The 20,104-nt window shown below is 34.5% G+C and overlaps 2 protein-coding genes across 4 annotated transcripts in view; both read left to right on the plus strand.

Moving 5' to 3' along the window:
* Positions 1 to 20,104, plus strand: part of LOC139967293 (uncharacterized) — a 62,248-nt gene that overhangs the window by 22,093 nt on the left and 20,051 nt on the right. The gene's annotated exons all lie outside the window — the stretch shown is intronic.
* LOC139967294 (uncharacterized) overlaps positions 10,621 to 20,104 on the plus strand; it is a 29,173-nt gene continuing 19,689 nt past the window's right edge. The window contains exons 1-4 of one of the 3 annotated variants that reach the window (XM_071970940.1): positions 10,621 to 11,094; positions 11,713 to 13,028; positions 17,657 to 17,925; positions 18,353 to 18,426. The gene's annotated coding sequence lies outside the window, so the exon portion shown is untranslated. Of the gene's footprint in view, positions 11,095 to 11,712; positions 13,029 to 13,058; positions 13,706 to 14,705; positions 15,481 to 17,656; positions 17,926 to 18,352; positions 18,427 to 20,104 lie in introns of those variants that run through there. The other 2 variants (XM_071970939.1, XM_071970941.1) reach the window with 2 other exon arrangements.

Here is a 20,104-nt window from a genome sequence, read left to right on the forward strand (position 1 = left end):
ATCTTTGCACCATATTTTATCACACTTTCTCTAAGAGGGTTCGCCTCTCTCCTTTTGACCTGCCTGACCGACAATTGTTTGTTTTTAGTAGCACTCTTAGTCTTTTTTCTTTTTACCACGCTAAGTATCTTTATTGGTAACATTCTTGTGCCAATTTGAACATATTTGAATACAATAAGGTCAACAACCATTTACAAGTAATGATGAGTACATACAAAAACAATGATGCATCGTAATTAACTCAACAGTATAGTGCAATTACTAAATGAGTCTTTTAACTGCTCGTGAGAAATAAAAGCTTTTCCTACATCTCATTTCCGTGTTTGTAATATTTTACTGAAGATGAAGTACTTGAGATGAAATATTAAAAAATTATGTGAGTGATTCACAGAAAAATGATACCCGAAGCATACGTCATTCTTCGAAAATATAAACTGACTGCCAAAAATAGCTTGCTCCACATGTAAAATGAATTTCGATCTAATAGGGCAATCCCAAAACGGATGTAACAGGGTCTCATCAAAGCGACCACAAAAGTGACATCGCGGGTTATCGATTTGCCCTATTTTAGGGCGGTAGTGGTTTGTTCCAATAATGCGATGGAGGAGGCAAAATTGGAAATATTGCATCTTGATATCTCTGACAGAGTGAAACGGGGCTTGAAAAGTATTCTCCCATTGGGTGGCTGTGCTATTGACATAAAGATTCCATTTGGCTTCAGCCGCAGGAGGAGCATTAACACGATTAATAAGGTTATTATAAATGTGTCTAGAGACAGAGGTAATAAACTGGGGTAATCACTAGAGCTATCAACAATATCCTCGTTAACCTTCACAAGTCCATCCTTCCATGCTCTAGAGATAGAGGAAATAATTCCATAGTAAACAATTAATGGACAATAATCTAATCTATACTTCTCTTAGAAACGCAGTATTGACAATGTACGATTGTCATTGTTAAATAGATGCTTCACCTGCCTGATCCCTTTTTGGAACATTGAGTTGTAAAATACCATCTTATTGTTAATTTTAATAAACGAGTTGTTCCAAATTATCTGTACACCATAATTGGAATAAGGCCTAATAAAAGAGTGCAATGACCATGCATGACAGACGTCATAAATAAATGAATTACTAATATGAATGTCGTCTATTTTATAATTACAGTTCAAAAAGAGATTTGCCGTACTTTTTCAAATGAAAATCGAAAAACAGTTTCCAGAAGTTATCGCTACTGTCTTTATATCTCTTCACCCAGGTACACTTAAGACTATATATAAAATAATGACTATGTGTGACTTTTAGTCCACCTGATTTATAGTACCATTCATAGAGGAACGGCGATTTTTACTGGTTTCCCACTCCAAATGAAACGAAAAATAATGGCATCTAGTTCTTTAATAAACTCATGTGGGGGATTTGAAAGAATTTGAAAGAGATAAAACAACTGTGAAAGACCGAGTGTTTTAACAATGGTAACTTTTCCAATTGGAGTAAGGTCCCTCTGCGACCAGACACCCAGTAAACGTTTGAGCCTCGAAAGCTTAAGAGTGAAATTGAAACTAAAAAGGTCTGATCTGTTATTGGTAAACGAGAGGCCTTATAAAGCAACAGGACCATTAGACCAGTTCAACCCAAATATGTTATGGAACCATGGTTCGCTCTGTGTCTTTCTACCTACTGGAAAAAGGGCATATTTGTCCATATTGACTTTTAGACTCAACGACTTTTCAAAAGTACTAAAAGTACTAACAGTTTATTTTAAAGAACTATAACTACCGTCTAAAAAGATGGTCGTATCGTCCGCATATTGTAAAATTTTAATGTTGTTGTCAAATAGGGGTATATCATAGATAGCAATATTATCATTGACTCATCATTTAAAACCATGGAAAGGTGTATTCAGGAAATTCGTGATTGGATGCAGCAAAATGTCTTGAAATTAAATGATGACAAAACTGAATTTTTGCATTTTGGATCCCGTCAACTGCTCTCAAGATTAGTATCCCTTACATTAAAATAGGTGATTCCCAATTTTTGTTATTCTTCCATGACCATGAAGCCACAGATCTCAAGTGTTATCCGTTCATCTTCTCTTCACATTCGGAATATTGGTAGAATTCGAAGATTCTTAAACCGTAATGCCATTGAGAAAATCGTTCACTCATGTATTACTTCTCGTCTTGATTATGGAAATTCAGTTTTATATGGTCTACCTCAATGCCAGCTTTCCAGACTTCAACGCCTTCAAACTACTGCTGCACGTATTGTTACTTTGTCAAGAAAATCCTGTCATATAACACCTATACTTCGAGAACTTCATTGGCTACTAATTTCCTACAGAATCATCTAAAAAGTTCTGATCATTGGTTTCAAATCACTGAACAAAGTGGTTCCAATCTACATCTCTGAGTTACTAGAGCTTTACTCACAATCACGGAAACTTCGTTCCAGCAACATGTTTCTTCTTCGGGAACAGAGATCCAGACACTCATGGGGTGTCGTCTTTGAAATGCACTACCACTTAAACTGAAGTCGTTCACCAGCATTTTGACTTTCAAAGAACTCCTTCAAACTCATCTCATACGTGAAACTTTCAGTGATTTAGATTTAATTTAAGTTTTGCTGTTCTTTTACCATATATTTTGTTTTCTCCTTTTTTTTGCGCATTGAGCACCCCGCATGGCGGATATGTGCGCATTATATATCGCTATTATTATCATTATTATCATCATTAACACACAGTGTGAGAACCTAAGCACATATTAGAAATATATAAGGGCTTAAGGGACAACCTTGGCGTAACCCGCGGGGTGAGAAGGAATGAGTAGCCTATCCATTGTTTATAATTCTGGCGGAATTGTTAGAATACAAAGTTTTTACCCAGTTAATAAAACTTTCCCCAATACCAAAGAATCTAAGAAAGGTGAAAATAAACTCCCATATCACACTGTCAAATGCTTTTTTGAAGTCAACGAGGAACAGTAAACCTATTTTGTTACTCGTGTTACAATACTCAATCACATCTAAAACGAAGCGGATGTTTTTTTCCCTAATAAAGCGGTTTTTAAGGATACCTGTCTGATTGTTGCTAATCATTCACTTTGGGGAGAATAAGTTTAATTCTTGTTGATAATACTTTGGCGAATATCTGGTAGGCAGTGTTAAGGAGTGAGATTGGACGATAGTTCTAAATAAAGTCCTTATCCTTGCCATGCTTTGGAATTAAGGTAATAATTGCACGTTCCTGTTCGGCAGACAATTAAAACTTAGTATTAGCGTGGAAATCGATTAATAGTCCATCGTTACCAGGGAATTTACCAATGGACAATGAATTCAGAGCTGCAACACTCGGCAGACGTCAGAAGCCCATCACAGCAATCTGCTTCATCCGTATTCAGCTTATTATAATTACCACAGGCGCCATTTTGTGTAATTGGGACACTCCGTTAGACTATGCTCCAGTCGTGTTTATCAAGACAATTATCAGTAACATTGTGTTTTTAATAGTGAAAATACATCATATTTTATAACTAAGAGCGAAATTCTGCTACTTTAACCTGGATTTATCTACTTCATTCTTTTAGTATTTTTCAGTAGGTTTAATAGATTGAAAAAAATGGAAGCATTTCCAGCAGCAGCAAATTAAGATGATGAAAGCAGAAAATCCGAAAAAGAAGGAAACCAATTGAGTTATGTGTAAACATCTTTCAAAGAGAACAATTTTATTGAATCCTTCTTCAATAAAACAATTTCAATACTAAAGTTCATTTTCATTCACGGTTTTTAGAGGTCTTTTATGCACAGATATCGTAAATTAAGATTCTGCATTCTGTCAAGGCATCATTTGGGATTAATTTTAATTTCCTATAAATGCCTCCTTTGTCTTCCAGCTTATACCTTGAAAATATGTTTTGGTGACCGAACTAGCACATTAAATGTGGTATTGAAAGTATGGCATGATCCAGCTTCCTATTACGGCACCTTACCCGTGTATACATTATCTCTCCTTAAGTGAACAGTAAGGTGCGATAAGCAGTTTCGAATCATAATTAGTTGCTACTTTATTGATTGAATCCAATGACTGAATGATAAATTATCACATTTGTTCCAATAATTTCCAATAATAACGCTAAGTTTTAAATGGTCCCGTAATAAGTAAATATTAGACATATGATTGGACGTTAGCATACGATTGTAAATGTGTCCATGCCAACATAATAATGATGAATATCAATCTGTTTTATAACTGAGTCAAATACTGAAAAAAATACACCACGTGTTATCACAAACCTGTTGTAGGCATCCCTGTTGTTGACAACAAACTGTTGATTCGCGTTGACCTTTCATCATTTGACGGTAATATTCGCATCCCATCTGTTGAGTGCGCCGCAGTTGTTGATCGGTCAGTCATATCCGTTCTCAACGTTCCTTTTGTTGTCGTTGACGTTTCACCGTTTGACATAAATAATCTCATTTCATCAGTAAAGTTTATCCATGTTGATTTGAATCCACCCAGTGTTGCTTCCTTTTTTATTTTCTCATTTGTGAACAGAAATGATAAGTGTCAGATGTTGTTCTATTGTTCTAATGCATGTTAACTTTTTAAATCCTATACATTAATATCTAACCATCTAAGAACAAATGTAACCTACCTCGTCAAACTGTCAGAGATATAGAATTACAGATGTTTGCCGAGGAATATTCGAAAGAATGTTTGAATCGCAAATGGCATATAGACTTAAAACTAACCAGCTTGATGCGTTCTTACTTTACCTTTTGTTGATATTTCCCCCAAGGTATATGTCATGCTTGAGGTTGTGTATTATTCTAGTATTTGGGATTCATCAATGGTAGTTGTAAAATAATGTAGTCATTATAATGAATGAATTTGTTAAAATAAGTTTGATCCATGTAATAATGATATGCAACCTAAAAACAAATAAAATTATTTCGAGCATTTCTTTTGACTCACAACCATTTTGTTAACATAACGAAATAACAAAGCGAATTGTGCTTTTCCATATTAATCTTCAAACATTTAGGACGTAAAGGTGAACTTAACTTAATGTCAGTGACTCTGCCTAGAAAGAATTAGTTATAATTAATATATTATCTAATTTTAGTACTCGCATATAATACTCCTAATATAAAACCCAGCAAGGAGAACTCATATCGGGCATTTGTTTTGACTTATTACCATTCGTTAACGTATATAACAACACTAAACGGAAGTAAATAAAATTTGTTTACACAATAAAAATATAAAAAGTAAGCTTTATATGTCAGTGAGTCTGTTTAAAGAAACATATAACAGAACATCGAATGCCACTAAAAAAAAAAGTGGTTCGTTTGAACCGAAAATATGCATATCAAATTTATTCTAAAACAAAATTTTATGATGCCTTTTCTTTCTCTTCCATTTGGGCCATGACCTATAGAGTTGTATGCCAAATAGGGTTCATATCTAGAGAGGCTGGTATCAAATGTATCATCACTATAACTTTCCATGAATAAACATAGCGTTTAACTATGATTCAGTTACTTCAGGATTCATATAAAAAATAATTAAAACAAAACACGTTTTCTTAAATCACGACCCCAAAAATCACACATTTAAGACATCATAAAGATTAATGAATTCAATTATAAAGAATTAGGTCTGTTATTGATTGTATATCATAGATTTTTAATATTGTGTCTCTGTGTATAATTCTGTAGAAGTAGACTTCATATTGTAATCCAAACGACGTCAATATCCTTCGATCAATGGCGTGGCTGTTTCCATGTTCTTTTTCGTTTTCGGCAAATATTAACATTAAAAATAAGCTGAACATGAATCACGTGATCGGTTGTGTGTTCCCTCAGACTTCGGTATCTGCGAAGCGACACGAGGGTTTTCAAAGGAACTTAGAACATTGATGAGCTGACAAGGAATTATCCAGAAAAAATCTTAGTTTCTACTAAACATTGAGGAAGGAAGATGAGTGAAATTCAGTTTTTGTGTATCTTTCATGCTTCCTTCTTGATTTTTGCATTTATTCTTCGATGACGGGAAGCGTTGGTAAGTAGAATAACGGAAAGTAGATCTAACATTTCATCGCATTACTTTCACGTTGTGAATTTAAAGACAAAACATGAATGTTGCAAACACGGATCAGTTATTATAATTGCAGCAAATATTCGTCATGCAACTGCATCGATGGTGATCTTTAAACTAACGGTTCTTATGATTTCAGCTTTTTTTTTCAAGTGCACAAAACCACACTCATTTAAAGATGCCGTTATGCCTTGTGGTGGTAACTGCAGCAATCAAATGGAGGTAATACCGAGTATCGGTAAGTAACAGTTGCTATTAAGGTAATCTAAGAAGTTATAAATGTAGACAAGTAATACATGTATCAAAGTAAAATCTGACTTTTCTTTCACTGCAAAAGGAACAGTGATTTCATTTAAAGCTTCATTTACATATTATATTCAAACGTATATATCATATGCATAATAGAAATTCTTATGAACTGTTTGGTGAATATATAGAGAATCCCGAAATAACTGAATCTTAGTTAAACGCTTTTCTTATTCATGTAAAGTTATAGTGATGATATATTTACAACCATCCTCTCTAAATATAAACAGACTCACTGATATTGAACTCACTTTTTATTTTATTGTGTAAACAAACTTGATTTATTTCCGTTAAGTGTTGTAATATATGTTAACGCATGGTAATAAGTCAAACGAAATGCCCGATATGAATTCTCGTTGCTGGGTTGTATATCAGTAAGAACGCAGCAAGCAGATAAGTATTAAGAATATGTACTTTGCTTTCGAAACATTCTTTCGAAAAATTCTCGGCAAACATTACAGAACCCGTTTAAAAAAAAAAAATGTCAACTTGACCTGTCATTTCCCTTCAGAGTAATGTATTTCTCTGTGAGATAAAACCTTACTATTCATTGTGGGAATAATGAAAAATAACAATTACGCATATTTTGAAAATCCCGCTTATCAAAATTATGAATGCATTCCTTGGATTTCTGGCAAAGCAGGCGGTGGATATTAAATGTGCATGGTAGACTTACGTGGACATACGTCTCTCAGTGTAGTTCATGGTAAACTTACGTTGGCATACGTCTCTCAATGTAGTGCATGTTTGACTTACGTGGACATACGTCTCTCAGTCTAGTGAAGCTTCACGAGACTATGTGCATCCATTGAGATGATAAATCGCATGAAATGTGAATCCGGGTTATTTCATTGCCTGGTCCGGATAGACTTTTGGGGGATACCTCGTATTTTATATCAATATATTATGCTTGTTACCGATGGACTATATTGTAGGTAAAACCATCCAGGCAGTTGATTAAGTTTGAATAAAGTATCCTACTGATGGAGAGTAAGTTTTAACTGATGACCGAACTTCATGTGAGGACATGAGTGAGATAATATAGTTCATACTGATCTACTGTGTAGCTGGGAAATTAAATTCAATGTCTATATAGTAAACACTCAAGAAAGGCCATGTTCACAGTTGGCTGGGATCGAAATCCACCGCGACATTCAAGAGATTACAATTCAATTGGATGACAATGCCCCTAGATTTAAGTTGTTTTATACTAAAGTCGGGTCCGATTAGCATTAAATGATATGGTGATTGTAATATCATATAGTATCACCTGAACCTTTGGTGGCATTGTTATTCTATTTATATATATGTTTTTAATGTAACTGAATATGGAAGTCCTTGTTATTCTGTTTGCAATTCTATTTGTATACTTGTATTTATGTATTGTATGTAATTGAAAGCGGAAGTCTTTGCTAATCTATTTGAGTAATTTGTATATATGTATTGTATGTAAATGAAAGTGGAAGTCTTTATTTATCTTCTATCATTATTTCGTGTCTAAATGCGATTGCATAATACAACATGTATTACGAAGATGATTTTTGAGTCGAGTTTCCTTAACTCGTACCTCATATAAATGATTATAGATGTTTTTGTTTGACAATTAACATAATAGTTTACTGTTGAATCAAATATTTTTGTTTTTAGAAGACGGTCAAACCAATGGTATGTTTGATGAGACTTCTCCGGGGATTTCTTCTATGATGTCAAACACAGGTAGGTTCCTCTTAAATTAAATTAAGTAAGAGTGTTTTAAACTCAACTAAAGTCTATAATAAAGAGTTGTGCATTTAAACTTCACAATAGAAAAGTTTGTTATATCTTTTTGTGTGAGTGAACGCTTAAGTATACATATATTCGGAATGTTCTGGACAGGTATTTGCTACGTAACGAAAAAAATAAATCAACTATCTGTTAAATGTATTGTCCTTCTATAATATCGTACTGGAATTTGCAGATATAGTTATTTCTATTAAAAAATGGTGTTAAGCTATAATTAATCTTATAGAAATGATAGATGAAATCAATTCAGTCACATATTAATTATAAAATAAAGTGTGTTTAAATTGATAGTATCATCTGACGCTTTGGTCACTTACATTGGAACATTGACGTAATTTATTAACAGATGTTAGTTCGATAAACGTGAAAGGCAGTTGCTGTAGTGCTGAGACAGTTTCTCAGTATATTATAACTCGCTCATTTTTCTTTAAAAAATGGAAATTTGTAGTTCATCATCATAGAGCAATAAGAAATTAGCATTTTGATTGATTTCGACGATGTTTATGAAGACGACTGTTTTGTGATTACGACCGTGTTGAAACTTTAATCCAATTGTTTTCAATTCATAAGACTTTATTTCAATCTCTTGTATTAAAGTATGCAATTTGACAATAGATGTACATGTACAAGAGAACAAGAGATTGAGGAGTGCCAACAAGAAACTCTGTAGAGCTTGTTTACGTTGACACCCCTTGACAAATAAAATATAGAATGAAAGCTTAAGTATACAGAGAAAACAGAACAAAGATGGCAATGGAAGGAAATACAAAATCAATGATAGTTTGATATAAGATACTGTTTAAGACGTTATTTGAAGGTGTTCAAAGTTTTACAACCAGTAATAATAGTAGGGAGGGAATTCCAAAGATTTACGCCGACATAACGAATACCAAGTTGTGAAGACCTAAGTCTAAACTAAGGAACAGAAAAATGATTTGGCGCACGGTTAGGATAGGGATTGTTACGTATTATTTGCGAAAAGTCAACGGAGCATTATCATGTAACCAATTGAAAATAAAAATACCAACATAGTAACGATTTATGTCATAGATACTAAGAGCGTTAAGAGTAGTAAACAGGGGTGCTGTACATTTTTCTACATCATACAAGTATTGATTGATTTGATTATTACAGGAGTGTAGGAAATGCAATAGATTTGGCTGCATTTACGTGTCAGCGTTTCAGGGCGGTGCTGACAGTGACAAGTCAGTTATGAAACGTCTATAACTCTATGCATTATTCTTAACTTCGATCAGAATACTATTATTCTGAATTTAAAACAAGATGGCAGAAGCCAAATATTGACATTTTCTTAATATACAACATATGCAATGTGGTAATGGAATGCGATAAAAAGCAGAAAACTATCATTTAAATACATAACAAAACAACATCAAAAATCTCTTTTAAGATGAACAAAAAATCAAACATTTAATTTGACAGATTTGCAACATGTATTTGACAATCCAAAATATCTCAGTATATATATATATATATATATATATATTCTAATCCCTATTTACTTTTTATTGCTGATTGTTCTATTCATCCCTAAGTTAAAAATATTCACTAAAAATTTGCTGGTTGTTCTAATCATTCCTATATATATATATATATATATATATATATATATATATATATATATATATATATATATATATATATATATATAATATATATACATATACATATATATATATATAGGAATCGGATAGAAGACTAAAGGTTACTCACCAGTATTGTTGCGGGAAGAACTATTATACATAATGTTCATATAAATATTGTAGTAGTTGGAGTTCGGAGCACATTAACTTTTATTTTTTTCTTACGTTACTGAAAATTACTGAAATGTTCCAAATGTTCGCAATTATTTATATTCAAGTAAGGAAGAGATAATTTTACACTCGATTACAGATTCGACATCATCCAAGTCGACTTTACAGTCCTCAACGAAATCAATAACCACAACAGGTTGGTATTTAGTTTTATAATAAGCTGTGCAAATCATATAAGCGGTGCTGGGTTATCAGAGCTGTGTATTTCGGGGATTTGTTGTTGTTCTGTTCCTGACTATCGTTACAGAACAGTTTCTATTGACTCTTCAATTTGACCATTGTTAAGTATTTTAAAGCAGTCTTAGTAATACATCATATCCAAACTATTCTCGGTAGGCTACAGCCGGTACTTTTATGTAGCGTAAAATAAATTGAAATTTCACCATTTGTAAAGCATATATTCTTGTTAATCTTGTAAACTTGCTGATACTGCTTGATAGTCCATCCGTTAGAAATGATATATTCATCAGCTTCATAGGTAGAGTTTCCATTCAAAGAATGAAAGGGGGAAAATCAAAGTCAATCTGAAAATATCCGATTTACTAGCATGTAGCTAGACGACAGAAATAAGTTTAGAATCAGACTTTATTCGCGAGTTACTGGCTATATTAAGTGTTTTCATTCGAAGACCATTGTCTTAGTACTACGATTATTCTTAGATTGACCTATGCATTTGTATATAGGCCTTTAGCTTTGGTGTCATGTTTCTGGAAAAAGATCATTTACCATACCAAATTGTTCCATTAGTTTTTTAATATCTTTTGTATTAAACTGTTATTTTACCAAACTGTTGTTTTATATCATTTCTTTAACCGACTGTGGAAAAAGCCAGTCAGAGGGGTTAAATCGGAAGGAATCTATAGGTCCGTTTCCCCATCAGGACTCTCAAGTTACATCCTAACATTATAAAATCATACTTTACCATTTAATCTTACTATTTTCTTGGTAAATAAAATCACCCATTATTTTAACATCATGCTCTTTTTATATTCTTGACTGTTGGGACGAATGTCGACTGACAATTTCTTGCAATCCACGAGTTCACCGGTAACCACATCAATAACGGCAGAAGGTATGGCCAAAGCTACATACATCTTACATTTCCTACATGTATAAAAATTAATCGACATAAACATTTATTTGATTTCAGGCTATTGTATAATTTTTGTATTCATTGTTCTGCTTCATTCTTCTCTATTAGGTATGACAAAAATTAAGCAACTTTGCATAAGATGAGTTTATAGAGCTATGAAAACAATGTCTTGTACATTAAAGCACATACAATAGAAAAGTAAGTTTAATTGATAAGCATAAATTGGACTGAATTTTGGTGAATATTTCCTTACATTCAGAACTGCAGAAATTAACTCTATTGTCGATAGACTAAGTATACGGTACCATTTTTTTTAGTGATAAGAAGTATCGTCGTGATAAATCTCGAGTTGGATATCATGTGCGGTTGACGGAAGGGAACGAGAGAGTAGAAACACTTTTTTTCGGACCAAGTGCTGTGTTTTACTTTAAGCTCATTTCTTATCCTCCTGTATAAACCCAGGAGATGAGACTTAAATCCATTGTCACAGTTATTACTAGTATACGTGTACACCATCGCACTAGCACAATATGTGAATGACACCAAAGGGAACATTGCCTTAACATCCTGATGACAAATTCCATATTCCATTTTCAGCGGCGACCACCTCGCCACCATGCCATTTGAATCAAGTATTTGCTGACTGTGTATGCCAGGGTACATGTGAAGTCCCTAATGGGTGGTTTGGCTGCCATATAAAATGTACTGGAGGAAGAACATGCGTTTGTCCAGCCGGCTTTTTATTACTCGGACAGAATTGCATACCGGAGAGTGCTTGTGGGTGTTATCACGAAACGGGAGGAGTCATACCGGTATTCGTAAACTGTTATTAGTCTACTCATCATGTGCGTTCCTTGACAATCGTATCCGCCAAAAAAACAGTCTTCTTTGTTCCAACAAAGTAGCAGTTGTAGGGTTTTACAAAACACAGATAAAAGGAAAGTTTCTCTACTTGCCAATGTCACATATTTGAATTTCATTGACGGAGACAGTGGACATGTCTTTATAGTAGGTGATGATAAACAAATGACGTCACCTTTGCTATTTTTTGCAATTGTCGTGCTACTAGTAACTTCTGCTGTTCGGGTAAATGTGCTGAACAGATTTGAGATTCCATCATGATCAAGCTACAAATTTATTAATTCACGAAGTAATCACTCTACAATAGACGACACAAAATACCTGTTGATCTTATGATGATTCATTCTCTCCTTCTGTTCTTAGATCATGAAGTTGAATTAAAAACATAAAAAAGTAGATTTAATCAAGCGATATTATTAAAGGCTGTTCATGTTAAATAAAAAAAGTAATTGTGAGACCCTTCTCATTCAATAATAAATCCAGCATATTATAAATCAAGCATGTTGCTCCCCATATAGCCAATCAAAAGTGAAGCCAAGAACTTTACAAGTAATACTCCGTCTACGCACGGGTTGACTTAATCGAACAACTGTGCATATGTCTGGACGGACTAAATAAAGGTCATATGAAAAACAATTATTTAAAGTTGTAATGTTTTCCTTGAAAACAGACTAGAACACTATTCCAGAGATGTAATCTACGTAATATCATCACAGTGGCAACACTATATTCATATTTATGCACTTTTTCTCTGTATTAAGAATGGCGGATCGTACGTGACCATGGACTGCACGGAAACATGCTCACGTGAGAATAATGTTCTTGTGTGCATAAACTATACATGCAGTGAACATGCGATGTGCCAAAACCATAATGGCAATATGTCGTGCGATTGCAACGTGAACTATATGGGAAATGGGACAGTATGTAAACGTGTACAGGATTGCCAAGATCTTTACGACAACGGCGTAATCAGTGAAGGTTTTCACTTTATATACCCGCTTACATGGTCAGGAGAACCTTTTAAAGCTTATTGCAAAGACGGATGGACTGTAAGAAGACTTTCTTTTGAGTTTATGTCCATGATAGTTGTCGTTTTATGTACGAGAAATAACATATACCATACTACACATTGTACTTCTTTACTGAAATTTACTATACGCGGGACTACGTAACCTACTAACTTGAACGTTAAAGAACAGAGTGTTGAAGAAAAAGTATTATTTTGTGCATTTGTTCTAAACATAATATGAACGAAGTAAAACTATATATTTCCAAAGAGCAAAAACAACTTTGACAATATGGCTGGGCTGCAAATATCCACTTAGAAATGTGAGGGGAGAGTGTATTTTCCTGTTAATATATCGTCCCCGTTTTGGCGTTATAGTGACGAATATGCACTTTTGGCGAAATTGAGTTAAATAATGTTCTTACCTATTACGAGGGTGAAGAATCGATTGAGCCGGGTTAGAAGTTCAAAAATGTCTAGTTTCTTAGTTATTTCTGACTGGTTTTTGACGAATGTCCATCTAAGGCGCATTCTCGTTTTCACATACTGACGAATTCTAACTTCGTCATTATGACCACTCAGTAACACAATTTGTCAAAGTTTCTGCGTTTTTGCATAACGACGAATATTACCCTTTGGGACAAGTCGAACGTAACAACCATATCATAGTGAATTTAGAACCAACATACATCCATTTGAAAGCACCCGGACTATGAGAAGGTAATATCTTTATTATTTCCACCTCATCTATTAATTAATTAATGCAGTATCTCCCACACGATAGCCTAAATCGTGAAAACGGAATGACCAGTGGGTCAACAATAGTATACCTGAATAGTAGCCTAGTGTTATGATTGCAATACATTCGATGCTTATACCTGTTGCGCGAGTAGCTATAGACAATACAGTAACGCTATTTCTCTATTGAATCAGTGTAACAACAGTGTCGGTACATTTAATTAGAGTTATGTAAATGAGGAAACCCATGGTGTAAGTTAGGAGCATGATGACCATGGATGTAACTTGTATAAAAATTATGAAAAACCACTCAAATTGTAATTGTGACTGACAAGACCACAATACTTAGACCAAGTTTAATTAATTTAAGCCATTCTTAGTGTCAGCCTAACAATACCTTAGGATTAAATAGAAGGAATCCAAACCATCGTAATGAACTTATATAACGGAGATCCTTGTGATGAACTTATCCCGAACATATCTAAGACCTTTATCTTGCACGGTACGGGAGTAAATTGGCATGGAGCTACCTTTTTGCCAATGTTTGAAGTCATAGTGAGACTTGGGATGGAGTGAGGAGGGTGTAGTATACATTAATTCTCTTAGTTTTCTGTCACAGTCTCAATGTAAATGTTAACAGTCCAATACACAAGTACCAGTATTATGACAAGTTAAAACATCAAAACACCAGCTCATTTCCACTTTAGACTTCTTCCAGTCTTCAGTTTCATAGCTATTGGCGGCTCTGCTCTTCATAAACATTAGTCTAGCCTAATTTATAACTACCTTTATCTGGCTAAGTAATACCTAGTGACATAGATATAGGTCACACACTTTTACATGAAACTTTGGAAGGTAGTAGCATAGTTTTTCTACTAAGTATAGAAAATATGCTACAAAGGACGAGGAGGTCGGATTGCGGGGGTCGGGGGATGGGGTGGGGGTGGCGGCGTTAGACGGACTTAGTAGAACATCTGTATAGCACCCTTTAGAAATTAGAGAATCTTGGATGTTTTCTTCCACATGCTGAGAAGTCCAGGGTCATAAGGGGAAGTTGTACCAGACTTTTTGGAAAAATAAACCAAGTCAAAACATGGACACAGAAACCAAATGAACATCACCAAACTGATACACCCTCAGCCCTGGTTTCCATACATTGGGATTGCTTGACATAAGAAAGGAGAAGGCACTTGCTGTTCCAGAACGGAAGTTTCAAGCCACTTGAAGAGTCCATATCCATATCAAACGTTTGATTAATCCATGATATTGTGTCTCATTAAGATTGTAAAAGGGAAAGTTGATAAAGGGTTATCGGAAATATTGGAAATAAAGGTTGGTGTGCCTTGGGGTGGGGGGTCCATTACATGCTATATCATTTACTATATATACTGATGAAATTAGGTCAAACTCACACATTTCTATAACAAAATATGCCGATGATACTGCTGTATCATGCACAATTCATAAGAGCTCTGTTGAAACTGACCAATGACATTTTCAGTGTTCTTTAAATGACATAGTTCCAACATGTGACCACAAGACTTCATTGCGTAACCCCCCCCCCCCCCTCCAAAAAAAAAATAAATAAAGGAAATTCGTTTTTGAAAATAAACCATATAACATGAAGGAGTCATTCTATCAAGGTCGCAACGTATTATTATTATTATTGAGGGATCTGATGTGGCAAGAAACCTCCAAGACTGAGTACTGGGAGTATACAGCGACGACAGTTTGACCTTTTCTTGCAAAGCATCAAGGTATTAAAAAAGTATATTACAAAGTATCTAGTGTGGCTTACGTTGTGTCTTTCTTTAACCAAAATGCTAAGGAAAATGTTTTCAATTATATTATACAACCTGGCACATGTGATCTATACAGTACCTGTCTGGTACCATTTTATATTGCAAAAAAAGCAAAGAAAAGTAGAATGAAGTTTCTTAAATACACATCAGCTATATTAATTTAGAATACAATATACTTTTAGAAAAAGTAAATGCTGCTGCAAGACCTGAATTTACAAGAATGGCTAATAAGATTTACAGTGACCAGAATAACCCTTTGTATACTGTACTAAAAACTCTCCTGCACAAATCGAGCGGATATCTAAGTAATCCTCACAAAATACCGAACGTAAGTTTACAGCAACTCATTATTTACCGTGCTGCTTTTTACATTCCACTCGAGCACTTAGAATGTTTGTTGAAGTCTGTTTGTTATATCGTTTTATGTATTAACTTTTGTATTAGTAGATGTATTTTATATGATATCCTATCATCTTGACATTTTCTCCCCTTTTATAGTAGTTATTCTTGGACTGTTTGGTATGCTATCATCTTAAAAAAAGCAACTTTGATATGAGTTATTCTTCTTGTTGAGGTATTATATGACTCCTCTCTATAAATTTTATATGTATACTGGAAGGAAATAAAAAGAAGGAACAACATACTACAGTACAACTTGAAAACACTTGAACGATGGCACAGTTGTTTCCTACTTTAAATCTGAGGATTTACACGAGGTTGGGTTGGATATTATAAATGTGCTTGTGAGCGTAAGAATTTTTTTATATGTATACTGGAAGGAAATGAAAAGAAGGAACAACGTACTACAGTACAACTTGGAAACACTTGAACAATGGCACAGTTGTTGGGTTGGATATTATGAATGTGCCTGTGGGCGTAAGAAAATTTCACATTCCGTTTAAGGGGATAGTATAGTGAAAAGCTTCCCAAAGCGTTTGAAGGATACTTAGAAACTATTGTCAGAGACATTTCACGCAATACACTAACTTGAAAATGAAAAATTGCACACAATTTTCCGTAGTCTGTGTGCTCTATAAGAGTTCCGACTTAACAGATTACGCCACTGGAACTATTACTTTTGCAACTGCATGTGTTCACATTTCATCATATACCTTGTCTATTTTATACATTGTAGAAAATGGTGGGGGTTCTTTTATAATAAATAGGACCAGTATATCACCCTTTCAGCAGCCGGCTCTCCTTGCCCTCCCTACCTCAACATCTCTCTATCCGACACCCTCCATTTCACCCAAGAAAAACATACTAAAACACTTACATCCGCCCATAACCCATACAAATTCCTTGTCTATTTTATACATTGCAACAAAACGTGGGCGTTCTTTTTAAAATTAAGACCAATATACCACCCCTTTCAACAGCCGGCTCTCCTTGTCCTATATACCACCTCCCCTTGTCATATCCGACTCCATACATGCCATTCGAGAAAAGCATACTAAAAAACGTATGTTGATACCTGCGTATAACCCATTCCTTGTCTATTTTATACATTAAAGTAAACCGTGGACATTCTTTTTAAAATTAATAAGACCAATGTACCACCCCTTCGATTATTTTCTTCTATCGTAAGGTTATTCCACCTACCCCCCCCCCCCTTCCTCTCCCCCGGACAGTGAACATTCACGGTGTACCCTATGGCTGCTACACACAAACAACGAATACAAGTCTGTGAGAGGACGAAACTTCAAAATTTAGTTCTAGCATAGTGACGAATGTGTGACGAATGTATAAAATTAACTGAAAATGACATGACATAACGACGAATATGTTTACACTAAAATTACTACTTTGTAAGAAATTTTTCGATCAGCAACAAACATGAGAACTCAAAGTTCTATTCGTTATATTTAAAATATTGACAACTTTCGGTACAAAAGATCCTTTTTTAATTATGCTATACTAAAGTCAAAATGTGAAAATTTTTAGAGCGCGTTTTCTCAAAACTCACATTTTGAACATTCGTCACTACGCCAGAACGGGGACGATATAGACCATTCGTATATTCCATACAAAACATCACAGAAGTACTTTTCTTGACTAATCTGGCTTCAAGTGGACCATAACTAAAGCATACTGATATCAACCTATTTTATTTTTTGCTGTTGTTTTTTAGTTTTTTTCAGCTCCGCGTCGATAACTTGGGTTTTTTGGAAGACTGGGATGCATACAGATCCGGCTTCCGTAGACGCAAATCTAATTCACATTGGCTTGGAAACGACCAATTAGCCAACATAACTGCTCAACGGGACTACAAACTGAGAATGGAATTTAAGAACAGCAGTAGTAACATTACCCACTATCTTTAGTATGATCTCTTTCGAATTGCTTCAGAAGTCAACAACTTTGCACTAGAAGAGCTCGGCAGTTATACAGGCAGCTTGGGTGAGTAAAACATTTTCATCGTAGCCTATAATGCAATGCACGGTATTTGCCATGAAAGAAATTTGTAAACCTACATGATAAAGTGTGGAACCTGTTTTTTGGGGGTTAATGATCGACTGGCACTTTCGGATATTTAAGGAGCATTAGCATAATTTAGAAGAAAAAAAAACGTAAATTTTATCAAAATTTCTCAACATCGTCATCGTCATCGTCGTCATCATTGTCGCCATCGTTATCATCGTCATCTTCGTTTTCGTCTCCGTCTTCAATTGTCATTTTCCTCTTCATTGTCATCCCCATCGTCATAATAGACGATGATGAAAGTTCTTTTAGTTTCGATTTTTCTTGCGGAAAAAAGTAAATTTAGAAGAAAGATGTATGTTTTTTTCTTTTTTGCTGGTTACGTTTTCGTTCTCATTTTACACAGATTATGACTACATGGGATATCATCGTGGTATTGGCTTTTCAACATATGACACTGACAATGATAACACTACATCAGTAAGTTGCGCGGCGAAACATGCTGGTGGCTGGTGGTACAATGGGTATAATATCAATGGGGGGGGGGGGGGAATATGTACTACAGCGAATTTCAATGGAGAGCTTGGCAGACAGTGGAAAACTGGACTGTACATTTACGACTGGGAACGAATGATTTCTGACTGCGATATTGTTACAACTGAAATGAAAATCAAACCTCTCTGAAGAATACGTCCGTCAATACGTGTGATTTGTTGATTGAGACAATTTTTCGTTGCAAAAGGTGACAAATAGGTCACAAAATATTAAAAACAACCAGCATTAAAAGTCACTGCCCGAATATATGGTTCAGTTATTAAGCAAAAGACTTTAGGACTTTGCAAGTTAAAATTAATGTAGTAATAAATGTGACAAAAACATGATATTGTATATCTGCTCTCAACAATACACATCGTGCTTAATAATTCTTTATTATTATCATCATCGTCTAGGTATTCATGTCTGTTTAAGTTATCTTTGACACTAAATGCCCATTATGTAGGCTATACAATACTCAACTTCGAGTCAGTTAGTCTATTGGTAGTGTAGAAAGAAAAAAGCCAGCAATATAGTTTTCTTAAAACGCATCGTTTCTACACAATTTAGTGAAGACTACAAACTAAGCCAATTCAAGAACGATGACATCACGGATAATATTCCCCATCTCAATTTATCTATACAATATCACGTACATGATTACACCGTATGAAAGGGCTAATGTATAGTCTATAGAAATGGCTCAAAATGTGTCTAATTTTCTTCTGAAAACTTAAAAACATTTCTTCTGACGAAGTTCCCTGACCCCTTACACGGGAGTCGGCTTCAACGACCCTATAGCGCGCAATAGACACTCTTTTATAAGATCCTTGAATTGCCTCTTGATATAAATACGTATATTGCTTAGCATTTGATATGATGTATATAATTACTTAAGACAACGTTGTGGTCTTTAATAGTTTTATTGGTTAAATGTAAATGACGAAAACATGGTGAATACCTGTAATTAGAGAGTGTTGGAACTTCCACATGTCTCAAAGATTTATCTAGATTAAATAACACTGGTCAAGGTATGGTATAATTATTAGTGACGGTTTTCATTCGTTGATACCGCTATCCTGTGTTTTGTAATTGCAGCCTAGTAATAATGTAGCCTTCGGAATAAAAAAAATCAAACACAATAGGACTATGTTGATTATGCCAGTTTGACATATTCACTTATTTCAAAGAAAGTTAAACATATCGAGTAAGCCTACATTGTGTGTATCTACCAAGAGTGTGAGAGAGAAACTTGTTTTTGGAACAACTTAGGCTTCATTTCTTCACGGTAGGTTGAAGGTACTTTGAGTGTTAAGTAGTTTATATGTTAAGCATATATAATACAGATAAAAAATATGTTATTGGAATTTCTACAACAACTTTATTCTCTGCATGCATGAACACTACGATTACACATTTAATTTGAACTTTTGAGATGATTCTGATATTGTAAATATTAACCTCTTTTCTCATATTTGTAACGATTGTAACCATTCCGTGATGTTGTGGTTCCTTGGTATTGAATATTTACAAAACTGTTTCACGTAAAATGTAATTGCGGAAATGAATATTGACTCTCGAATTGATGAGTCTGTGCGAAATAATCTATATATTGAAAAATCAT

This window comes from Apostichopus japonicus, chromosome 5 (genome assembly GCF_037975245.1).
Source record: "Apostichopus japonicus isolate 1M-3 chromosome 5, ASM3797524v1, whole genome shotgun sequence".
NCBI lineage: Eukaryota > Metazoa > Echinodermata > Holothuroidea > Aspidochirotida > Stichopodidae > Apostichopus > Apostichopus japonicus.